The 12,469-nt window shown below is 30.4% G+C and overlaps 1 long non-coding RNA gene and 1 other non-coding gene across 2 annotated transcripts; both read right to left on the bottom strand.

Moving 5' to 3' along the window:
• Positions 1 to 799: 799 nt before the first annotated feature.
• LOC141706820 (uncharacterized) lies at positions 800 to 3,743 on the bottom strand. Its single transcript, XR_012568902.1, has 3 exons — positions 3,373 to 3,743; positions 3,021 to 3,119; positions 800 to 1,027 (listed from the first exon to the last, which is right to left on the bottom strand). It is a non-coding gene; the product is annotated as an uncharacterized LOC141706820 (long non-coding RNA).
• Positions 3,744 to 12,304: 8,561 nt separating this feature from the next.
• Positions 12,305 to 12,411, bottom strand: LOC141709799 (small nucleolar RNA R71). The gene has a single exon (XR_012570358.1). It is a non-coding gene; the product is annotated as a small nucleolar RNA R71 (small nucleolar RNA).
• Positions 12,412 to 12,469: the final 58 nt, after the last annotated feature.

Here is a 12,469-nt window from a genome sequence, read left to right as displayed (position 1 = left end):
TATATATTAAAAAGTGAAATAATAAAAATAGGAGGGATGGAGTAAATCATAATATAATTATTTCAATTGATATAAAAGATATTAACAATGGTTTTCATTTCAGAAAACAACTGAATTATTCCCTATTGAAATAAAAACAATATTCTAAAACAATAAATTAATTAAATGATACAATCGTACACCTAAATATTATAGGTTGTTAAATATTAAAATAATTTAAAAATATAAAATAAAAATATAAATGTTATTAACATGAAAAAAGGGATTTCATTGAAATATTATCACCCTGCACGTGCGCCTGCAATTGCAACATGATCTGGGTGATCACAGTATGTCTTCCGAAAAATAGATGATTCTCGTATGGAAATCGATATGAGGGTAGCACAGTAGATCATAGCACTGCTACACATTTAAATTTATATAGCATTTCTTTTTTAGCTTGCATAGTACTTAAATTTTTAGCTTACATAGCATTTTTAAGTACTATGCACTAGATAACATTTTTGAAAGGGCTACTAAATAAATGTTGTCCAAGTAAATTTGCACTTGCATAACTCTTTTCAAAATGCTATACAAGTAGGGTGACCTTTTAAAAATATCAATTGCTTAGCTGTTACAATAGATCCTATCTAATTATTTGTCAATTTTATTTCATTTTTTTAATTTCAAAATTTATTTATCTATGTGACCTTTTCAACCTGATGTATTCCTAGTAAACTCATAAAAAATAGAAACTAGAAAATACTAAACCAAATGACTACAGAAATTTGTACAACACCTCATACTACTTTCCTATATTTCATAAAAAATTCAGATATCATGGAAATCATAAAAAAAAGTCTCCATAATTGATATATAATATTGCTAATTGAATCATAAACATAACAAAACACAATTACAATTTATTGTAAAAAAATATAACAAGCTACTTCAGGTACAATTTCTTCGTAGAGAACCAACCAATTCTTCTCGAAACTAACCATTTTGTGGAGAGGATATGGGTCCTGAATCTACAAGCATTGATAACCTGCACACCAACAAAATTATAATTTTACAAAGATTAGATAACATAATATACTTGTAATTAACAATAACCGCTTAAGAAATTTTTTACTTACATTACCATTAAATATTCTTACACCAGCTGACCAGCACTTCAAACATCCATTGTCTGATTAGTTGTTGCTTAGTGTGTGTCGATGGGCACACACTAGAAAGATCCATTGTATGATTAGTTGTTACTAGAAAGATCTATGTATAGTGTGTGTCGATGGGCACACACTAGAAAGATCCATTGTATGATTAGTTGTTACTAGAAAGTTCTATGTATGCAGCAGCAGTGCAGGTTCATTCTATTTCTTCACTTATTTTTATTATTGATCCAGCTATATCATAGACCTTGATTTCTACTCTCATTAGAAAGCTAGACAAGGCTCCTTGTAAAGAGGACTTAGTTGTATGTATGGAAGGCAGAATCTTGATTCTGTCAGGTTTTTAAAGCAGGGTTGCAAATGACCATGCATCATTGTGGCATGGGGTCTCATGAGGGAATCTGCAACTCACTTATTCTATGACTGCCTAAAGGCGCAATACTAACCTTGTCATAAATTTTCTTGCCTTAATCTAGAACCAGATCCTAAATATGCTGTAGAAAGATCAGACCCTTATTTCTTTAAGTTGTATACTTGAAGTTATGTTGATGTTTGGGAATGGTTGTGTTACTTATACTGTTCTAAATTTGTATTTTTTGTTGCTTATTAGCTGAGATCATGTATCTGACTATATATGATGTCCTGTTCCTAACCCGGGATATATTTTGGTGGCAGTATTCCTGCACAGATATTTTTGTGCTCGGGAGCAAATATCTTACTTCACGAAGTATAAACAGGAGACCAAAAAGGCGAAGAAGATAATTGGTTATGAAAAAGGCAATAGTACCAAATATTTACAATGTTCAAAGCACTCTTGGGGCACTATAAAAAATAATTGTTAATATATATGATCGTTAATAGTACCAAATATAGGCAACTTAACTATTCTCATAGTTTAAGTTACTGCACTAAACACTGGGACCTGATAATTTTCTACTAAAAAAAGATCAATCAAGTAAATCTGAAATTAAAATATATATTTTAGTAGCATGCGACAAAAAAGACAATAGAATACAATATGTAGATGAAAGACATAATACATAAAAGGAATAATAGATTAAAGTATTAATCCTCTCTAAATATTATCTTGGGCAGGAACCACAAGATAATAGGTATCAAGAAAATAGATGTTAATAACAGTCCTAAAAACAATGTACATGTAGGTTCATATCAAACCAAAAACTCTCATTCTAATACATTCACGTAAAAAAACAGAGAACCTAACTAGCATGACGCAAAACTCACCTTGAGTTAAAAGAATAATGTTTTCAGGTTCCATGTGCTAAAAAGTTCTAAAAAGTATAAGCATGACTTAAAATTCTATGTATGTTGCTTTTCACCGAAAACACATTCACTATTTAAATAGTTTTTTTAGGTTTGTTATAAGAATTTTACTTATACTTTGATACATACATATACTTGAATTCTCGAGATTATTATTTAACTGTAATAAAATTTATAGAACTGATAATTTTTGTTGATTTTTAATGCTTATTATTTTTTTAGACAAACAAGTTTGGCATTAAGGAAAGACCTTACTTTGTAGTTAGAAGACCCAATAGAGATGCCATATTGTAGGCTACGAAAATGAGAATTAATCAACGAGAAGGTTCGAAAACATATTTATTGCTATTCAGAGGAAGAAATGCACTGGAATACCAAAGTGTATCATGCACCTGAATTTACTTATGAAAATGTTCATCTCTTACCAAAAACAAGTCATTTATGAATATTATTAGGAGAGCATTAGTAATCACTAGGTGGGTAAATTGTTTGGCAAAAACTAAATATAAGACTAAAAATTCTACTAGCTAAACTCTCTTAACCATAAACATCAGATTGTAGAAAAAAGAAGGAGTGCAATCTTACCTTGAGTTTGTTCAGTTGTATAGGTTTTCATTGCAAGACTTACGGATGATGCTTGCAAATGGACTTGGAAAATATCTTGGCCTGTCTTGGTCACAAATTCTATCACAAAAAATGAATGAATAAATATAAATATGTGATGTTGTAGTTGTCAGAGAAAATAATAACCAAACACCTACTCTTGTGCTAATTTGTAGTTGACACTTCATAATACAAAATTAAAACACATACACACACAAACACTATAACACATTCAATCAAATGGGTTGCTGTGAAAGGACTCATCTCAATTACCTCCTAAAGAAGTTTTAATTATCTGTACTTCTCAAATAATGCTAATAGAAATTGAAAATACCATATATAAACAGAAATTAACACTTGGGAGTTCAGTAATCTATAAGTTGTATAATATCAATGTCCCAGATCTACCAAGCGGGCTGAAATACCATCTTTGAATTAATCAACAATATCAGCTTATTCGATTTGAGATAAAACAGGAAATCGATTGAACCCCCAAATCGTTCGTTTAGGGTTTTAAGAACGAGAAGAACAAGAAACTGGTTGAATCACAAACAGATTGTATCTCCCAAATCGACTGAAACATAAACCAATTGCCAGAATATACATGTGTATATCGATTCATATGTATATCTTCATCTTTGATGAGACGATTGAATCGAGAATAGAGTAAGAGTCCTCTCTGCTGTTTTTACATTAAAATATATATATATATATATATATATATATATATATATTCTAAAAGACAATTACTTCTAAAATGCTTGCATAAGCGCTATTTAAGAGTTGATTATTAAATAAAAAATAATAAAAATTACTTAGAAAACGGAAACCAGGATGGCACTTATATAAAATGCTATGCAAGTGCAGTTCTCCAATAGCGCTTCCTCCTTACACGCTAAGTTTGTTATTTTTTTATTTTTAATTTATTTTTATTTCTTATTATTATAACTTGTTTTGTAGAAAATGCTATGTAAGCGATATACTTCTATCACACTTTTTTGAAAGTGCTATGAAAGTAGTGTATCCTAAATTTAATTTTGTAGTAGTGTAGGTTAGAATTATATATGCAGCATAATGGAGCTTAATCAGTTGATTCTCATGTAATTTTGATTTGTTCATTGTTGTTTAATTATTGATGTTGTTTGTTAATTCTAATCAGATAGGACACGGGAATAGTACCATGTTGCACAAATTGGGGCAATATCTTGTAATTTTAATTTGTTAATCATTATTAATGTGAATTAATGTTTCTTAATCATTTAATATTTTATCTTCCTTTTTTTAGAATTAATTATGAGTTTAAGCATGTATGCAATTTAGTACAAGTTATTTGATTAATAATTCTTTAGTTTCATGGAGTTTGACAAACACTTAGCTTAAATTGATAAATTCTCTAGTATTTAAAGCTAAGCTTTGTTGTTGTTTTGTGTTGTCATTTTTCTTCCCCTTCGGAGGTACAAAAGCATCATCTGTTAGCTATAATATTAGGTGGCAATTTAAAAATCTAATATGTAAAATACTCATTACTACAGCTTTAGGTATAATTTTAAATAATATAAAAAGGGCACGTTATATTTGTTATCTTCTCTCATCCTCTAAATTAATCTATGTCACCTCCCGCTTAAATGATCATCTAATACTAACATTCCTATGTACTCTTTTAATTTTTTTACTTTTTATAATATATAATATGCTACCTTAAATTATTTTTATATATTATTTAATTATTAGCGAAATTAAAAATTTTAATATTCTAATATAATAAACAATGTTTGAGTTATGTATATTTATTTTATAATATATGTAAGTAATATTTGTTAATTTTGTTTCTGCCATTTTTATATATGTTATTATCTATACTATACTATTATAAGCAAAACATATGATAATTTGGTTGGTTGGCTGGTTAACACCTTCCAAAAAGGATTATTAACATTTTTCAAAAAAGTAAAAATATATATATAATTAATTTAAAAACACGTTAATTCCGTTTAATTAAAGGTAAAATTACATATCCTACATAACTATTGCACACTCCCATCATAGTCAAAACTCAATAATAAGTCTTAGCAGAAACCCTCCATATATTTTGCATGTTATTAATTAATAAAAAAATAAAAATATACATATAATTAATTTTAAAAATACGTTAATTCCGTTTAATTAAAGGTAAAATTACATATCTAACATAACTACCAACACTTACACACTCTCATCATAGGCAAAACTCTACTAATAAGTCTTAGCAGAAACCCTCCATATATTTCGCATGTTATTAATTAATGTTATTAATTAATATATAATAATTCAAATAAGTTATTATTATCAACCTCTTCAGTCTTTACTATATTTCTTATATTTACTTTGTAAGAGACATGTCTACATAGCTGCTATTCATAAAAGGAGTACACTTATCAAGTGGGGGTATATAAACGAATGATACATCTATACGAATTAAAGGGAAAATGAAAAAAAAAATCAAATTTAGTAAACTCAACTGTTGAGAATATATATGCCTTAACCTTTTAATCTCTTAAGATATAATGAAAAAAATTATTATTTTTTAATTAATTTTCAATCAGAAATAACACAAAAGGCCATAATAGTTGAAAGATAAATGAATTGAAATTAAAAAAATAAATATATAAAAAAATAAACCATTTAACACTTGACTAGGTAGCCCGTGCATCGCACGGGGTATAGGCTAGTACTTATAATTGTAATAACTTTTCTTTAATTTTTAATTTGAAATATTTACATAGATATAAAAATATAAAATCACTATCATCAAAATATCTTTTATTAAAATACATGTTTTATTTTTAGTTGTATTGAATAAAACTAACTTAAATTTTCTTTAATTATATATTTGAAATTAATAATAAATTAACATTTTTAATATAGCTAATGAATATAGCTACTAGAACATATTTTCTTACATGTTCAACAAAATTTTAGATAATAATATTTTTTATCGTAGTTAACCCGCAACCGCTATCCTTCGGGTGCGCACTAGGTAAACCCTAGAGGCTCACGCAATAGTCTGCAAACCACGACATTTTAGCTAACAAGTTTACATATACCTTCGAGATGCTCTAAGAGTAAGAGTTAGGTACTAGAGCAAGTCCAAGTGCTAGTAGCTTCCTTATAAATATTATAAAATAATAACTCTTAATAAGTTATGACATGTTTTTATATATCAACTCCAACAATGATCTCTAAACCCATTCCTTATTATTATTATAATAATAAATTTGAAAAAGATATGAACAAAAAATGGAAGAAAGAGAAAGAAAAAAGTGGAACAAAGAGTGAGAAATGAATATTTTATTAATAAAAATGATATAAGGGATGACTAATTGTTTTTTAAAGATAGGAACTACTAAGATACCGTCCGTTGGAGTGCAAATTTAAGCATAGTTCCTTATATTTGAACTTAAGAGTCCGTTTAAGAAAGCTGTTGGACTTGTTTTAAGGTTGTGCTTGGCCTTGGAGGCTTTTTCCAAGGGGCAAATGCAAACCTAATTGACATCTTTCTACAGCCCTAAACGAGAATAAATTGTTATTTTAAAAAAAATATATATGATATATTTTTTTACGGAATATATGATAAATAAGTTATATAATTATTAATCTTAATCGAAATATGTATTGTGAGATTAATGATCTCCGAGAAGTATGTCGTGAAACTAATGACCCCAAAGTTTGTTGAGCTCTTTTTCCGCATGAACTTATTCAAGATACGAATAAATTGCTAATTATTTATAAATATATGATGTATTTTTTTGCGAAAAATGCTGTAAATAAATTACATAATTATTGATCATGATCAAAATATGTATTGTGAGATTATTGATCTCTGATAAATATGTCTTGTGAAACTAATGACCGAGGAGTTTATTGAATTGTTTTTCTTATATATCTGATATTTGTCATATATAAATAATTTTAAACCTTTTAACATTATATCACATATATCTTTAAAAATTTCACGCAGATCTTTGTTTACGTTTAGTTTTATAATAGTTCTTCGTACCATTTGAATTAAAAATAATTTGTACTCTTCGTGCACCAAATTATATTTCCTCCCATAAAAATAATCTTTTTATTTAATATATTCACTCAAAATAATAAAATTCAAATATTGTGTCATAATCATGTTTAGTGTGAAAATTATATAAATATAAATATAATCTATGTACATTGTTATAAATGATTAATATTAAATGAAAAATATGTAATAGAAATACGTTCAATACTAAATTAGATGTAATTAATACATGTATAATAAATGAAAAACTATTAATATATATAATTATAAGGGGTAATTTAGTAATTTTACAAGGAATAAAATGTCTCAATGTACCCCCTATTTCCTCCATTAGTTTTATAATAGTTCTTCGTAACATTCAAATTAAAAATAATTTGTACTCTTCGTACACCAAAATATATTTTTCACCTACAAATATTCTTTTTATTTAATGTATTCACTCAAAATAATAAAATTCAAATATGTGTCATAATCATGTTAAGTATGAAAATTATATAAAGATAAATAAAATCTATATACATAGTTATAAATTGTTAATGTTAAATGATGAAAAATAGTAATAAATATACATTCATTATTAAATTAGATATAATTAATACATGTATATTAAATAAAAAATCATTAATTACAAGAAATAAAATGTTTTCAATGTACTCCTTATTTTCGTTGTTATATATATAATAGATAGATTAAAACTAATAGGGCTAAATTCATTTAAACTTTCAATATTTGTAATTGTATACATAAATTGTAATTTAAATCGGGTTCTAGTATCAAATAACTATTTTTGAAGGTCAGTTGCCCAAAATATCTATAACATGATATTTTGTCTAAAATATCCATGAAACACATATTTGAAAGATGTGTATTCGAATTTTTTGGAATTTAACACAAAAACTTGAATTCATTATGTGTATTGCCTTTGTCTTTTTGGGTTCAGCTAAGTTAATCATGCACATATCATTTAAGAACTTAAAGGCAATATGTTTTGTGAAAATTTTAAAAGCTAAATACATATTCTCATTATGCTTAGCTTATTTCATGGATAATTTGAGTTGTTATTCCGCTTGTAAGTATTTTGGACAATTGAAGTTTAAAATTTATAAAATTTTGAGCAATTTTTCTTTATATTATCACCAGTTTATGAATGTTATAATTTTAAATTTAGTAGTTCATATTTACAAATTTTTAAGTATGAATATTTAAATTTAGTCATCTTTTGGCCCAAACAAAATTCATTTAAATCTATTTCTTGAGAATAAAATTCTCGAATAAAAATTCTACAGGAAAATTATTTTTGGATAAAGTTTCTCGAAAAATATTCGAATAAAAATCACAAAAACATTTTGAAATTACTAAAAACACAAATATTTAAATTTGTTTACGATTTTACTACGTTATGAAAATAATTGCAAAAAATAAGGTTTACAATCAAAATTAACCGCATATGCAGCTTCTTTTATATTTTCCGAAATATGGCTAAATTTTTTTAGTGACATTCGAGATTGCATAAAATTGCAAATTCGTATTTTTTCAAAAAATTGAAAATTATATTTTTACAAATGATAACTTAAAAATTATATTTCAAAAAATATTTAAAATAATCATATATTTAATGTTAGAGATGATTAAAGCTTAAAGTAAGTTTATTAAATAATGTTCCCTGTCCCTTTATCCCCTTGAGATCTAACTTATAAGTAATTCAACACGTATTTTAATGCTCATGCAAAGTGTAATTACATAAATTATTTTAAATAAAAGTATAAACACAAGTACACAACCCACATCACAGTGCCTCCTATAAAATCACCAAAATTGACCCAACCACTTCATGGAAATTACTGGATTAACAATATTACAAAACTATTACACTCGCTCCATTATAAAATCACCAAGTAATTATAAAATTGTATAAAATCATAAAAAATGAAATGAAAATTCATGGATAATATGAGTTTCATCAAAGAAAAATCAGACTGGGGTCGGAGTTTCAAATATGAGTGTGGAAGGAGGGAGTTTTGTTACCGGAATGGGATGTTGGCGAGGGGTGATGGAAGGTAGGGGATGGGGTTTGACGGGGTTGGTGGAGGAAAGGGAAAGAAAATGTTGGGGCAGTAATCTAAACTTGAAGTAACCGTTATTTTCATAAGTTGACGTGGCTGAAGACCTCCTGCAGATTGTGGAACAAGTCCTCAGGAACGTGGGGTATTTGTAGGATCAATTTTAAATAAATGTAGTGTTTGAGTTCAGTTAGGAGAAGTTGTTATTTAGTTCCTATTTTCTTGCAAGTTTTTATTTCTTGTAGCTATATGTGTTGCATACGTTATAATAATATTTTGAGGACTTTCTACTCATTTTGTTTTTGTCAGTTTCATACGTAAACACTATATATCATATCTAGGGTGGTGTGTGTATCTAACAATCTGGTATCAGAGTTTGGACAATTGGTGAATGCCCAAGTACATGCCAAAGATGGCTGCCATGGATTCCGAAAATAACAAAGACGATGTAGTAAGTCTGAGATATCCCATGCTGACCCGGGAGAACTATACAGCGTGGGCAATGAAGATGAGAGTCTATATGCAGGCACATGGTGTATGGACTGCTATAGAATCAAAAGATCCAAAGGGATCATCTGATGACAGAGTGGACAAAATCTCTTTGGCGGCCATATACCAAGGGATTCCGGAAGATGTTCTACTAGCAATCGCAGAAAAGGAAACTGCGAAAGAGGCGTGGGATTCCGTGAAAGTCATGTGCCAGGGCGCGGAACGAGTAAAGAAGGCTAGGGTGCAGACCCTTAAGGCAGAATTTGAAGCCATGAATATGAAAGATTCAGATTCACTAGATGATTTCTGCCTAAAGATGAATGGGCTGGTTACTAACATACGTGCACTTGGGGAGGAGGTCTCTGAGTCGTACGTAGTTAAGAAACTGCTCCGCGCAGTACCTGGAAAGTTCCTGCAGATTGCTGCTACCATCGAGCAGTTCGGTAATCTGGAAACGATGACTGTGGAAGAAACTATAGGCTCGTTGAAGGCTCATAATGAAAGGTTGCGGGGGCATGTCGAACCCAGTGGAGGGTGATAAGTGGCATTTTATACCACTTAGAACATCTTAAAATGGCTTAAATTGGTGCCTTGAAATCAAGTATTTTGTGTATTTGATGCGTTTTTCTAGTGTTTATGCATTTCAGGGTATTAGTTGCATTTCGGAGGAGTAATCATCAAGAATAAGTCTTGGCATGTGTTCACCATTGCGAGAGGAAAGAAATGGGCAGATTACGGCGAAGAAACGGAGCAAACTCAGGATTTTTCCGGAAGGGTCCTGAGCGCCCGCTCAGCAATGCTGAGCGGCCGCGCAGAAAGCTGAGCGGCCGCGCAGAAAGCTGAGCGCCCGCTCAGCTATGCTGAGAGGCCGCGCAGGGTCGGGAAAAAAGACAATTTATTTTAGGACTTCTACTTCTGTTTGGCTTCCACTTCTATGTAATATGAGTTTTATGGGACTATTATATAAGTAGATTTGGAGACGTTTTTACGAGGTTGGATCGTGGTATTACGCAAGGAGCGAAGGAGATAAGGAAGAAGACCGTTTTAGCACACAGCAACGAAGAGGAAGCATATTTTCTCGTGATTCTTGTTTCGTTGTAACGTTGGATGCTAGTTTTCTTACTTTGAACCTATTTACTCTTGTGACGTACTCTGATTTAATATAATTAGTTTAGTTATTATTTTCTTGTGTTTGTTTATCATGATTTCATATGAACCCATGATGACGATGAGTGCTATTATGGGCTAATCGTGATCATGGGGTCGCAACGGATTTACTATGGAATTCTTTAGTTAATTGTTTAATACTGTAGTGTGTGATGATTGTATGATATCTAGTATTGGTTGTGCGTATTCGTCTTATGTGTGTCGCGAATATATAAGATAGGGTGTTAATCTCTTGTGAAGCGACGGTGGATCTTGAGATTTAGAACTTGCCATGCTAGCATAGGTTCATGTATGATGTGCATGATTAGTGGGTAACTCTAACAGTTTTATTTGCCCTGTATAATCAAAAGGAATAACTTGTGCTTAAATCGTTGTGTTGTCAATTTCGGTAGACATATAGGAACTCAACATAATTGATGACTATTCAACTTCTATCTTAATTGTGGATGTTTAGTAGAATGGTATTAGTTCAATAAAAGTTGGCTTTTATCAGTTTCGTGTTATTCGATTAATATCATCACTGTCACATGCTAAAGGTAATAACAATAACTATTGAAGGAAGTAGTAATGAAGTTGTGATCTCATGAGTGTTTTAATATTGTTAATTTGAAGTGTTAATTAAGTGATTAATTAAGTAGTTAATTGTAATTAATGTTTAGTCAACAATTCTAAGTGTTAGTGTCTTAACATTGAGAAGTAATCATACATTGGTGCGTGAGTTTAATTAAACAATAATTAGTCCGAGTCTCTGTGGGAACGAACTAGAAAGTATTCTATATTACTTGTGAACGCGTATACTTGCGTGGATATTAGCGTGTGTTTTCGCCCTAACAAGTTTTTGGCGCCGCTGCCGGGGACTCGGCGTATTTGTTTAGTTTATGTACTTACCATCATTGGTCATTAGGACTCAGTGATTAGGACGTAGTAGTTACTTATTGTTTCCGGTTGTGTTTCAGGTACTTTAGCGAGCGTTTATGCAAACTCGTTCTCGTACTCGCAAGAGGACTTTAGATACAGCTGAGGAGACAAACGAAGTTCTTGATATTCCGGAGAAGTTAGATTTTGAACATTCGGATTCAGGAACTGAGCGGAAAGAACCAGTAAACATGGGTGATCGTATTGTTCAAGCTGATCCAGCTCTTATGGATTTTTCTCGGCCAAAAATTGATGACATTCAGTCAAGCATTCTTCATCCAGCTATTCAAGCTAACACCTTTGAAATCAAGCCGGGCACTATCCAGATGGTACAGAATTCTGTTTCTTTTGGAGGAGCTGCGACTGAAGACCCCAACATGCACATAAGGAATTTTGTCGAGATCTGCAACACTTTTAAGTATAATGGCGTGACTGATGAGGCTATTAAGCTGAGGCTTTTCCCATTCTCACTGAGGGACAAAGCTAAGGACTGGTTACATTTTGAACCAGCTGGGGCCATCACTACGTGGCAAGATCTTGCGCAAAAGTTTCTGGTGAAGTTTTATCCGATGGCAAAGACTGCTGCTATGAGGAGTGCTCTTACTCAGTTTGCGCAGCAACCTACAGTATCTATGTGCGAAGCTTGGGAACGCTACAAGGAAATGTTGAGAAAGTGTCCACATCATGGAATGCCTGATTGGATGGTGATCACTGGTTTCTATAATGGTTTGGGGGCCCAATCTCGGCCC

Source organism: Apium graveolens, chromosome 2, assembly GCF_009905375.1.
Source record: "Apium graveolens cultivar Ventura chromosome 2, ASM990537v1, whole genome shotgun sequence".
NCBI lineage: Eukaryota > Viridiplantae > Streptophyta > Magnoliopsida > Apiales > Apiaceae > Apium > Apium graveolens.
Note: the sequence above shows the minus strand (reverse complement) of the source record. Positions and strands in the feature narration are given on the sequence as shown.